General features: G+C 39.4%; 1 protein-coding gene across 2 annotated transcripts in view; it reads right to left on the reverse strand.

Moving 5' to 3' along the window:
* The window catches only part of Stx18 (syntaxin 18), a 91,517-nt gene that overhangs the window by 44,716 nt on the left and 34,325 nt on the right, over positions 1-12,476 (reverse strand). Inside the window, exon 1 of one of the 2 annotated variants that reach the window (XM_028758073.1) lies at positions 9,186-9,290. The exons of the other annotated variant lie outside the window; for it this stretch is intronic. The gene's annotated coding sequence lies outside the window, so the exon portion shown is untranslated. Of the gene's footprint in view, positions 1-9,185; positions 9,291-12,476 lie in introns of those variants that run through there. 2 annotated transcript variants of the gene reach the window in all.

The raw sequence follows: 12,476 nt of genomic DNA on the forward strand, positions 1-12,476 counted from the left end.
GAAGGAAGGAAGGAAGGAAGGAAGGAAGGAAGGAAGGAAGGAAGGAAAGAAAGGAAGGAAAGAAAGGAAAGAAAGAAAGAAAGAAAGGAAGGAAGAAAGAAAGAAAGAAAGAAAAGAAAGAAAAAAAGAAAAGAAAGGAAAAAAAAAGAAAGATTCCTTTCCCTCATTATAGTCTCTCACACACACACACTGAAGAAAGTACGGTTTCAAGGGATAAGTTACAAAATGTTCTAACACATTTTCTTTGAAAAAGTGGAAATGTAAAAACAAAATCAAAAACAAACCCATGGTTTCTAGAACTTAAGTAACTACAGTAAACTGACAACTGCTAAATGTTACAATGTGAAGACTTGTCTGATAAAAATGAGTTTACTTAAACCTTCAGAGAGACTAGAATACTCGGCTCCTTCCATCCTAGGGTAGAGTAGAACAACTAGGAAGAAAAAGATACATACTAGACCTTAACTAGGAGACTCAGATCCCGCACCTTCAGAAATGATTTTACTGGGACACAAAAGATTTTAAAGTCTCTACTTGAATTTTATATTTAAAACTCATGTGTAAAAACTTTCACAGTAAACTGAGTAAAGACAAGTTTGTCTTTCTTGAGCAAATTTTTTCAGATGACTAAGATGTTTAAAAGAATACAAATATAAACATTTCTATTCTTATTATAACAAAGAATTTCACTTTAAAATCATGTCACAATTTGTTAGCAATAAAACTTATCAAAATGTAGCACCACGTGCCCCCAACAATAAGCACACACACTTTAAGGATCACACACAAAGTCCTGTTTGAGAGAAAGAAGAGTCAAATGGTTTGTAAGAGCCTTCACCGGCTCTGAGCAGATGATAGCCTGACCACTATTTGAAGCCCTGTGTATCAACAGGCAAGCTGCGGCATCTTGCCCTTTGGGATTGCCCTAGGGGAAATGCAGCAGCTTCCCCAGCCTCAGAGCACAAGCAAGGGACAGAAGCATGACTGGCTTCCAGGTCAAGCTCACAATAAATTTGGAATTTGAAACAAATTTGAAGTTTTAAATTTTATTTTTATCTATATCTATATATCTGTATTTTAGTACATTTCAATAACTAAACAAAACGAACTTACTTTTTTCCCCTCTTTGGAGAATTGCAAATCTCCACATAGGTTTATTTCAGGAAAAAAAAATGTTAAATTTTATTGGAAATTGTTTTGCCTTTAAACTGGAATACACACACGTATGGACATACAAGTGACTTCTGTACTAATTAAAATTAGGAAAGGGCATTGTGGAGCTCCTGAAACAATCATTAAGGCTCTTCAAAACACCAGAAACCTCATGTAGAAAATTCGCATTCAGTTTTATTCTGACTCACGGACAAACCTTTGTTCCAAACCCGCATAAGTCACTGTTTCTGTCTTCTTGAGAGTAAGTTTTAGAGCAAACATTATTAAAAGCTACATCTGACTTTAATAGACTTTCCCAATTTGCTGCTGAGTGTTTACTATCAAACTCTAATCATGACTTTCCTAAATTTATTTATACTTTCACACAAACTTCCAAAGTTCCTCCAACTTAAATAAAAACCCACAAAAACTATGGGAAATGCTTTGCTTGAAAGATAAAAGCTGATTCCTGTACATTTGCAAAGATCGATGTTTATGTCGGTTCAAATACGCAGCTCACAGCATTTCAATACCCACAGTCAACTGCATTTTCTTGTCTCTTAAAAAAAAAAAAAAAAGGTGCAGAATTTCTTTCCCCCATTTTGCTGTGAAAATATAAATGGGAACTAATGCAAAGCATTCCTGGCCCAGGAGCGTCTTACATAGAATATCCAGTCTTTAGCATAAATACTATATAAGTCATATGTTGCTTTCTTAATGAAATGGGGGTGTTTTATTATATACGGCCCAGATTACATGTTTTTGTTTTGGTAAACAAAAACAGCAAAAGAAAACCCACAATACTGCATGGGAAAGAAAGGAAGGATTAGCTTTATTTATTAAAAAGTGGAAAATGTTTTTGCAGTCTTTCTAACAAACATTTCATAGTATGCTTATTAAAATATAACCCACCTCTAAGCTGAATGCTTTATTGGCTCCCACTATGCACTGAAAGAGAAAGGACGCCTTGGGAGAGTAACACGGCAGCAGTGTTGGTGCCCAGTAGCATGGGCCCTTTGTGAACGAGACTTAGAATAGGCTAATTCCGAGTTACAGACACAAATCCAGGGCTCCCACATAATTCTACACACAGATGACTTTTCTCACAGAAGACTGAGGCATCCGCACAGTAGAACAAATTAAAAGTAACAAAACTAAAAAGAATTATTTCCTAACTGAATGGACATATTTTAAAGTCTGTATAATTAACAAAATATTTTTTAATAATTAGGAAAAAAAGCCTTCTAACAAGAGACTCTGGTTTTGAAGTGTGTCACACCCTAGTTCCCTAGCCATGAATTCTAGTTCATTTTTTAAAATGAGGTCTATTTCCTGTAATTTTAGATATTTTAGAGTACAATTATTTTACATTTTTATGATGCCTTTGGGGTATCATTACAAATATTTTTATGTGTTTAAACTTAGGAAAGTAAAATTAAGTAATAGCTTCTCTTAAAGGGAGCTGTCAACTCTCTCCTGAACACAAATCTTTGTTTTAAAGCAATCTAGAGATTTATATCCCTAGTAACCATAGAAATTAGTCTTAAGCTTTTAGAAAAAAATTGCAGAAAATGTTCTTTATTTAATTAAAATCAGAGCTCTGCTCTTAGAAATAAGGACCTTCTTTTGAAAAGAAAAAATTTTCCAGAGCAAAACTGTTTTAACTTGAGGCAGCGCTCTGTAATAAATTAATCAAACACATTTCATTAACTCTTGAACTTGTGTGCACCATGAGTCAAACTGTTGGAAGGCTCTGCCAGGGACCAGGACGAGACCATGGCTGCAGAAGAGAAAGTGAAACAAGTAACATCCAAAAAACACTTGCGAGTAAGACAGCAGGAAAACAAGAGATGGAAGAAGTAACTCAGCCCCAACTCAGCACTGACAGCATAGGGGTGATAGGGGTGGGGAGGGCCCCCCTCCTGGCCGAAGTCACTTTGTTTCTCTTTTGAAAACACCACTCATATGTCCTTAACACAAGGCCCATTCTCATGTCACAGGTCAACTTTCACTCTGCCATTTTTATTTCACACATAAGACAATGAGACATACTGTGGACTCTTCGGTCACCCAAGAGTAAGACAAGCTGGTTATTGATTGGGAAGCCAGGGATGGCTGGCAATCTCTAGGCTCCTCTGGAAGTCTCTTCCCCGAGAAGGCGAAGGAATGTATGCTTGAGGGTGGGAAACAGATTCCTCAGGCACTGTCAGCGCTCCTAGGGCTTATGAAACTCAGATGCAGAGGGAGTATGTATACTACTAAATTTGATTAGCTTTTATGAGATTTAAAATTTGTAGTTTCAAGTTTTTCTCTGTATAATGTATAATTTTGAAAGTCAGCCACATTCTGATTCTCATTACTACTTTTAAACTTGCCACTTGGAAACAAAGATATATTGCTGATTGTGTCATAAATTAGATATTAAATATATGTGAAGTGGCCACACAATAGAATGTAAACAGCAGAACCTGCAGGCTACAAATCCTTAAGGTTTTCCATCATCAAAATTGATGAAGCCAGAAAGATGCTTCTTTGCTTCAGTTTGTGAACTGCTAAGAGAACTTAACACTCATTTGTTTTGTAAGCAGCCTCACTGCAGGCAGAGTGCATTTGCTCCCCACTCCACTTCACATCCTGCAAGGGAAAACTTTAACAAACGATTAAGAAAAGTCTAATATGTATCTGTCATGAATTGGTCTGTACAAGAGACAGAATATACTGAGACATTCTAAATACTAAAAGCAGGCAGTCCCTCTGGGATTCAGCCAACACCACAGCATGTTCACCTCTGCTGTGCTAAATCCTCTGTGGTAGTAAAAAGAGGATCTTTTTAACTGGAATTGGGAGACAGCAGGGAGGTTCTCGGAAGGGCTGCTTCTACCGTCTCCACTGCAGTCTGAGCCTTCCACAGGAGATGCTCTCCAGATAAGCAATGCTCGCTGTGTGCCAATGAGATTTCACTTTTCATTCAAGTTGTAATAGTTACAAATGGTAGTAATGTAAAAATCTATTATAAAGTGTTGATAAAAATAGTGCTTTAACTATCTAGAAATCATCTCTAAGCATAATGCACATTATAGTTTCCCAGTATAAGTTCACTGCAGCCCAATGCCAGTGTTGTGGTAGCAAGGCTGTCACCATTCAACTTGCCCAATTCTAACCCTCAAAGACAGCAAGACAGCAAAGAGCCAATACCCCCATTTCCATGGGAAACAATAATAGGAGAACTTCCCTGGCTTTACCCTAGTGTGTTTTTATTTCTTCCTCTCACGCAAACAGTAGAGTCTGTATGCTTCCTCCCTAGCCTCTCCTAAGCTCCTATCAAATATAGTGGTCACTGTTACAAAGCAATAAAACCTTATACTTGGCTCAGGGGAGGTTCTTCTGAGGATCACATGACACAGAATATGCCCTGGGTGACCAACATCATGTAGGCAAAAGCAGCCATCAGTTCAGGAGCAAGGATGGTCTTTTGCTTGTTTTTGGTTTTTGAGACAGGTCTATGCTAGTCTCAAGCAAGTCTTCTGCCTCAGCTTCAAGTTCTGGAACTACAGGCTACTCCACCTAGTTAAGAAAGTATTGGACTTCTTGTGTGCACATGGTACAGAATAAATACTTTATAGAATACCTCTGGATATATTACTGCTGAGCTTACATCAACTTGCCCAATTCTAACCCTTGCAGGCAGAGAGGCAGCAAAGAGCCATGAACACAGGGATTACACTCCCTGATCCCTAAGGTCTAGTCCAGCCCCAAAGAGCCCACAGCTTTTACATTTGATTGAAAATTACAGCATATTCAGGTGGTTCTTCACAGCCAGTCTTATGAGTACGATGCCTGTTTACAGGTGAAGGACCCAGCCCTCATGCCTGTCCACCATGGAGCACACTTCCGATGTTCATATAACCCCTTTTCAGTGAACATTATCCACAGTGTCTACCACTGGCTTAGAGAGACCAGAGCTAGTATGCAAATAAAAACCCAACCAATTAACCCTCCATACTACTTCCAGACCTCTGGAAGCATCAAATGCAAACTAGCAACAACACATGGAATCCTTCAGAGATGTCAACAAGCATACACTATGCTGGGTGTGCAAGTAGGAGGCATGTTCCTATATCCACAGTGCCTATCTTACAGGGCTAAAGCCACTAGGTCCTTAACTGCAAAAAGCCATGAGGAGCCTAATATGTGCCATAAGATCAGAGGAAGGAGCCACACTAGTGGACTAGTAAATAAGCAAGCATTGACCTTGAAGCAGGAGAAGAAAGATGGCTGGTGTCCACAAGCTCCTGGGTAATGCCTTCACCAGAGCTGAGAACCACAGGCCTCACAAGAACGAGGCTGAGGGATAGTTTTGGGGCCAGATTCTGCATCCAAGACGGTGCTTATACAACCAATTAACCCTCCATACTACTTCCAGACCTCTGGAAGCATCAAAAATGCAAACTAGCAACAACACATGGAATTCTTCAGAGATGTCAACAAGCATACACTATGCTGGGTGTGCAGGTACGTGCCTATTCCCAAATACTTAGCCTAGTTTTGCCTCAGTTTCCTCATTTGTATAATGGAGCAATATCAGCATGTACATCACAGAAGGTGAGACGCAAAGGAACTAGAAAAGTGACTGGCACAAAGTTAGTATAGTGAAACTTGGGAATAATTCGAGGATATTATTTTCTCTCTAAGGGTGTCATATGACTCTCACAAAGAAGTACAAGTCAAAGTACACATGAGAATTCAAGGTGGACAGCAGAGCCCTGTGGTGCTCTGTCTCCAGTCAGAGTTTGCACTGCAAGTACTGTGCATGCAGTGTGCTGGAAACATGAACAAGAGCAACTGATGATTACACAGCAAAGAACAAGGCTCCTGTGGCTATACTGCATTTCTTGTGCAAGGAACCTTCCTCTAAAGTTTTTTGCTATATACAATTGCAAAATCAAGATTGTTTTCCCCTTCACCTTTTCTCTACATTCCTAAGAGAAAGGCAGAACAATCTATCGTCTTCCATGGAAACTGGAAAGCACCAAGAGTCAAAGAGACTTGCTCCATGAACATAAAAATGCTCTGACTTCTTAAACAGCAACATGGTTGGCAAATGAGGCAAGAGAGGGAAAAGGAACAAACACAAAATCAGTCCTCACCCAAAACTACACGGGGGTCTCCTGCTCTCATGTCGACATCTTGCTGGGGTCCTCCATCCTCATCCTTCATCCCTGTCTCTTGCTGGAACTCTGGAATCTTCATCTCTGTCATGCACCCAGGGCAACCTTGCTTCTAGAGTTCCTATGTTAGCCTGTGTAAGTTGTGAGGCTATTGCTGCCTTCTCAGGTTCAGGCCTCTGTCTCCTAATAAACTGCAACAGCCAATTGGTCACTCAGTTCTACAGTTCCTCCATCATTTTCCTGGCTCATTTGCTAGACTCAGGCTCAGATCCTTACTAGTGCCCCTGCCTAGTAACTCTCCAGTCTCATCTGTCCCTCTCCTTCTAGGACAATGTCCACATTCTTCCAGTCCCACTGGGCTTGCTCAGACCTCCCTGTTAGAAAAGGAGAGCTGAGGCCTAGGATACTTATGTTAACAATTTTTAAACCAATGGCTTTTGCATACCCTTCTCAAACTGATTCAGAAGGCTGCCTACTTACCTGTGGTAGAAAGATACATGTTATCTATAACTCTGCCCTTGCTAAAGAACATTTCGCCAGAGCCCAGGTGCAGGTCTAGCAGAAATTACTAACAGTCATATTTTGCTACAGTGTCATATAAGGAGGCTAAACTCTTAAGAACTTAAGATGCAAAAAAATAAAATGTCTCAATATCTCAAGTAGCTGGATTAAGGAGTGATTTTACAGCCATTGAGGAAGCAGAACTCTTCTGACTGCCAAATAGCCTTTAATAGATAGGACTCTCCCAGTGTACCCAGCACAAGATCACAGGTTTCTTTATGTTTTTTACAAAATCAAATTCCACAAAATCAGCATCTCAAAACAAAAGTTCAGAATTTAGGTACTGGATTGGCACTGGAGAGGACATGGCCCGACTCAAAGCTAGGCATGCAGAGATAATGAATACCTCCACTCTGCCCGTTTGGACTCCGCTTCCTTCTCAGAGCTCAAGCTAAATTCCTAGGAACACTGTAAACCCACCAAGAGGGAAAACATATTCCAGTCGCTAATGTATTTATAACATGTCTCAGGGGGTGGGGAGAACCAGGAGAAAAAATAATCATTCAACTTAATTGGCATTGACTGACCAAGCCCTGGAATATAGGGACAACAGTGACTTTACTATTCTATGATTAATATCAAATATATCCCTTGCACTCATGGAACACTGTAAACTGGGTAAAGTTTCATCTTGATCCTGATTAGTGACCTTAGACATTGTTACTGCACATGAGGAGATTCATTATCCCTGTTCACACACAGGCAACCAAGGCTCAAGAAGGCACAGTGCTGTTTGATGCACTCAGTTACGAAGTCACAGAACTGGATTCAAATCGAGCTGATGTGGCTGCACAGCCTTTGCCCCTACTCTGCTGGTACTGCTCACCATGCTGCAGCATCCCAAACAAACAAAATCCAAGTGTGCTCACTGGGCCTCCAACACCCTTGCCTTGGCTTGAGATGCATCAAGGGTGCCTGGGATGAGGTGTGTACTATTATTTTACTAATATCAACTTTATCATCTAAGTATAAAAGCGTAAGGAGATGACAGGCTTTGGGCCAGACAGATGCATTCACAAGTGTTTACATATGAGAGTTGCCAGCTCTGTCAACGAAAACATCACTAATTACTACACACAAATGTGCTTTCACACACACACACACACACACACACACACACACACAAGCTCAGCTGAATCTCACAAATACTAATGGAGAAATAAAGAGGATATAATTCTTTGGTAAAAAGGAAAATTCTTGGTACATACTGTAACCAGAAATTTGTAACTAATTTACATGTCTTTCCTAAATTTGAAAGTGTTTGTTACTGTTGCCCTCCCCACACCCCGTGGGGTGCACTCCCAAAAAAAAAAGAAGCAAAATTTTCAATATTGGATGTTTTACTTCTTGCAAAAAAAAGTACTGTGTCATTAGGCTAATAACAGTAATGTCTCCACTGGCTTCATGAATAATCATTAAGTAGATAATAAAGCATGAGTTTGGACGGTCTACATTATTGCTCTGATTCAAAATAAAAGATTTTGTATGTTTTCCAAAGAGAACAATTCTGTTTGTCAGGAAAAACAAAACAAAACAACTCCCCCCCAAATCAATTGACTGTCAGAACAAAATTATCAGCAAATACAGGAAGTCATGATGTTTAACGAGTACCATAAAACCAGTTTATATCCACATGGGCATATATTCACAACCCCCAAATTAGGCAAGTAGAAGCAGCTTGAGTTTTAAGGAACGCCTAGGTTTTCCATCCAGAGGCCGACCGGGCACTGCATCCACTTGGAATTTCCTTCGAGTAAGATATCACCTTTGTTCCTAAGACCTTGTACAGAAGGCTCATCTAGACAGCACTGTCCTTCTTGTTCTGTGTTCCCTGGGTGACTGCAAAGAAATCAATGTAGTTAACCTAACAGGAAAGTGAGGGGCTAAAGATGGCACTTTTCTTGGGGGGAATAATAACTTGAGACTATCACAAAACAAACACTTTAAAACTGCATCCCAGGGCCTAACAACTTTCCTTAGAGAGCATTTCTTTCAAATTAAAAACAGTAGCTTTATTAATGCATGAGCCATTTCAAATTTGAAACACAACTCTAAGCCATACTTCATGGAATGGAAAGCCATAATTGTAATGCAAAATGAGACCAACTGAAATCAATATAAGAAATGTAAAGTAAGTAAATACTTTTTTCCTGGGGGTAGTATAAAACGTATGAAATTACAGTAGTAAGAAGTTATTAATTCAAAATTATAAAGTGGAATTGAGGGCTTCAAAATATTTTTTAGATTTTTTTCCAAAGAATTCGTAGAATGAAGAAAACCACGGTACGCTCTGGGAAAGCTTACCTTTTAGGAAAACAGCTTCATTTGCACAGCTGCTTGACCAGTGCTGTACTCCGAGAACACAGTACTCTTCCTGGCCTGATGAAAGGTGTGTTTTCAGACTCCCAGGTATTCACTACTGGCTTCTACATAACCAACTGTTACTTAATGGCTAACTCAATTTAATTATTAAACCAGAACCAGGTAAAAGAGAAATTGGGTCAAGTTACCCATATAATAGAATGTTCTGGGAAGCAGATTTATGAAAATTTCCAGTCACCAATCAAACCATTACAAGTGGCAGAATGTTACCTTCCAGTCAGTGGAGCTAACTAGTAAGAAGGCTCTCTGAAAGAATAAAGCAATGTTCTTTCAGTACTGGAGAACAGCTTTTCAAATGTATGTGCTCTTTTGTTTGGGCTCAAATAAAATGGCTGCTCATTAAGACAGTTCCTTGTAGGCCTCAACTTACACCTCTGTTTTGGATGGGTGCTATCCCTATCAGTGGGGTCCACAGCAGGGTAGAGACAGGGCAGCTGTGTGAGAGTTCAGCCAAGCATCATCTTCATGTTTGCTGTATCTATGAGCCTACTTTCAGCAAGAGTCTAAATGACTTTATAACTTTATATTATAAAAATAATTCTATTTGGTTGCATTAAAGGTGTATGGCCTAATTTTCTGCTTATGGTAGATAGTTTATGAACTATGCAGAGTTAGAAAGTAAAATCAAGCCATACTGCCAGCACTCTGAAACACTCTATATACTGTTATTTGTATATCTAAAGCCTCCACACAAATGAAATCATATGCTATAGCCTATTTATTTCACTTGGCACAAAAACTTCTTAAAACTTCTAATAGCAACATAACAACCATCTGTTACACTGATCACAATGGAGTCATGTCTCCACAGCTAGACAACCAGGTATCTAATTTTGCAAGACAAATCCTACAATAACGAGCACCAATTTGCTACACCCAAGCATTCTTGTATTCCAAACCACAGATTTTTGTAATTCATTAGGACAAAGACTGAAGAGCAGATTTAGAGTAGAGAGTGAAAACAGTTTTGAATACTGAAAAGTTTTGCCAACTTATCTCCTGTTTCACTAGCCTCTTAGAGCCTTCCTAGTCTTAGGCACAAGCAACCTCTGAGCAATGCTGCCATGGGGTGGGGGGGGTGCGGGGGGGGGGGCTCTTTCTTTGCATAGGACCCCTGCATTGTCAAACAGCAGGCCATGTGATTTCCCCTAACAAGATTAACTCTAACTCCTTTCACCTCCAGTCAGTGAGCATTGTCTCACTCACTCAGAACACAGTGAAGCCCTCAGCTTCCTCATCTGGGAAGTGAGGTAGTCTCCTTAGCTGCTGGCTTGAAGTGAGGTACACATCACATTATGTCATGGGACACTGGAGGAAGGGCACACTCAGCCCATTCCTCTGCGCTGTCCACTATTGTGCAAGCTGCTTCTCTTAGCAGAATACTGCAAACTAAAATCCTTAAACACAGTGCACACTGTTTCACACAGAGATAACATTCATTTCACATATTGAAATACATAGACTAGTTTTTAATTCTCAGTTTGGACTCCATAAAACTAGATGCCACAGCTGGAATTTCTGATCCAAAATTATGACTTCACAGAAAATCAGATGCCAACATAAAGATAAGGTTTCCTTGAGAAGTGAAGTTTTAAAAGGCAATCAAAAATCGATGTTAGATTTTCTGCAGCAAAACAGAGACATCCAGGATATTACTCAGCACCAGAGTCCACACATTTGCAGAAGGGGAAGCTGCCATCTGCAGTCAGATTTCTTACCATAGTACCATATGCTTAACCTGGTATATACTAAGAGCCTTCACGGTATGAAATACCCCTAAACCATCTATCTATCAGATGCCTCTAAAGCACCACAGGTGAGAGAGAAGAAATGTCAACATTACTAATTGTGTGAATACTATATTCACACAATTTTAGCATCAAAGATACCTAAATATTGTCAGAACAGAGCATTGAAAAGAATTGCGTTACTTAAAAGCAATAAAGGCTATTTGAAGCAAGATTAAGACAGATATTGGGTGGGAAGCTACTGAATCAATAAAAGAATTGCTGTAAAGAGTATTTTTCTCCCATGTAAGAGACACTCAGCAGCAGGTTAAAGCTGAAGAAGGAATGGCCCTAATGACTGAGCAACCACATTTGCACAAGGGGTATATTCAGAAGATGAATGAGCAAGTTGCACTATAATATATTAAGTTTTAAAGCATGCTGTATCCTATAAAAAAAAAAGTAAAGCTATATCCTTTGCAAGTGAGAGAGGTTACCTAGTTGTTTCAAAATTCTTTTGGGAAATATATGAACAAAAATATTTAAAGTCACTGGCTTGCAGTAAGGCAAAGGGAAAAACACTAATAGATATTTATAAATAAATGAAGTCTTCTTAAGCAAAATCACAGGTAAAAGAACATAAAATGGAGGCATCAACCTAGTTTGGGGAAGAGGACAGAATTTGTAGCACTGATGAGAAGCTCAAGAGGTCAGGACCACAGCTACTTTCTTTATGCATATTCAGGACACAGAACAAATGCATGCATCTAATTCTTGAGCAAAAACATAAAGTTAAGATGAAGTTGGCCCAACAACGACAGTTGGTTGGAGATGGTGGGTCAACAGGAAACTAGGAGGCTGAAGAGGAAGGATCCAAAGTCAGCCAGCATCATACCAGTTCTGTAATCTCCACAGATTGCTAATCCTTCTGAGATAGTAAGAAGAAATATTGCGGTCAGAAAATGATCTAATCGATTTTTCTAATCGTCCAGCATACTGACTGTCAGGAAGAAAAAAAAAAAAACTACTGCTACTTGGTAAAAGAAGAAGTCCATCTATCCAGTCATTAAACACTGACTTTCCCCCTTCTTTTGTACCAGACACCCCACTTAAGAATTCAGTCTACGGAAGAACCCTGAAGGTGATCAACAAGTGTCTTTAAGAGCCAAAAAGCAAGCACATTCTAAAACTATGAAAATATTTCATATCATATATATGACAAGGTGCCTGTATCCAGAAAATATAAAAGATTTTCACTCAAGTCAAGAAAAACAGTTTGATTTAAAAGTGAGCAAAAGACTGGAACAGACTGCTTACAAAGAAGGCAAAGAGGTGTGTAAAAGGTGTCAGCATCACTGGCAACTGTGGAAGTACTATTAGCATAGACAGCACCAACTTCCCAACAGACCACTGACACAGAGCCATGGGGAGCCTGGTAGGACAGTACTGTCTGATATGCTCAATCTGAGAAAGAGAGAGAGGGGGG

Source organism: Grammomys surdaster, unplaced genomic scaffold (genome assembly GCF_004785775.1).
Source record: "Grammomys surdaster isolate TR1022 unplaced genomic scaffold, NIH_TR_1.0 126187, whole genome shotgun sequence".
Lineage (NCBI taxonomy): Eukaryota > Metazoa > Chordata > Mammalia > Rodentia > Muridae > Grammomys > Grammomys surdaster.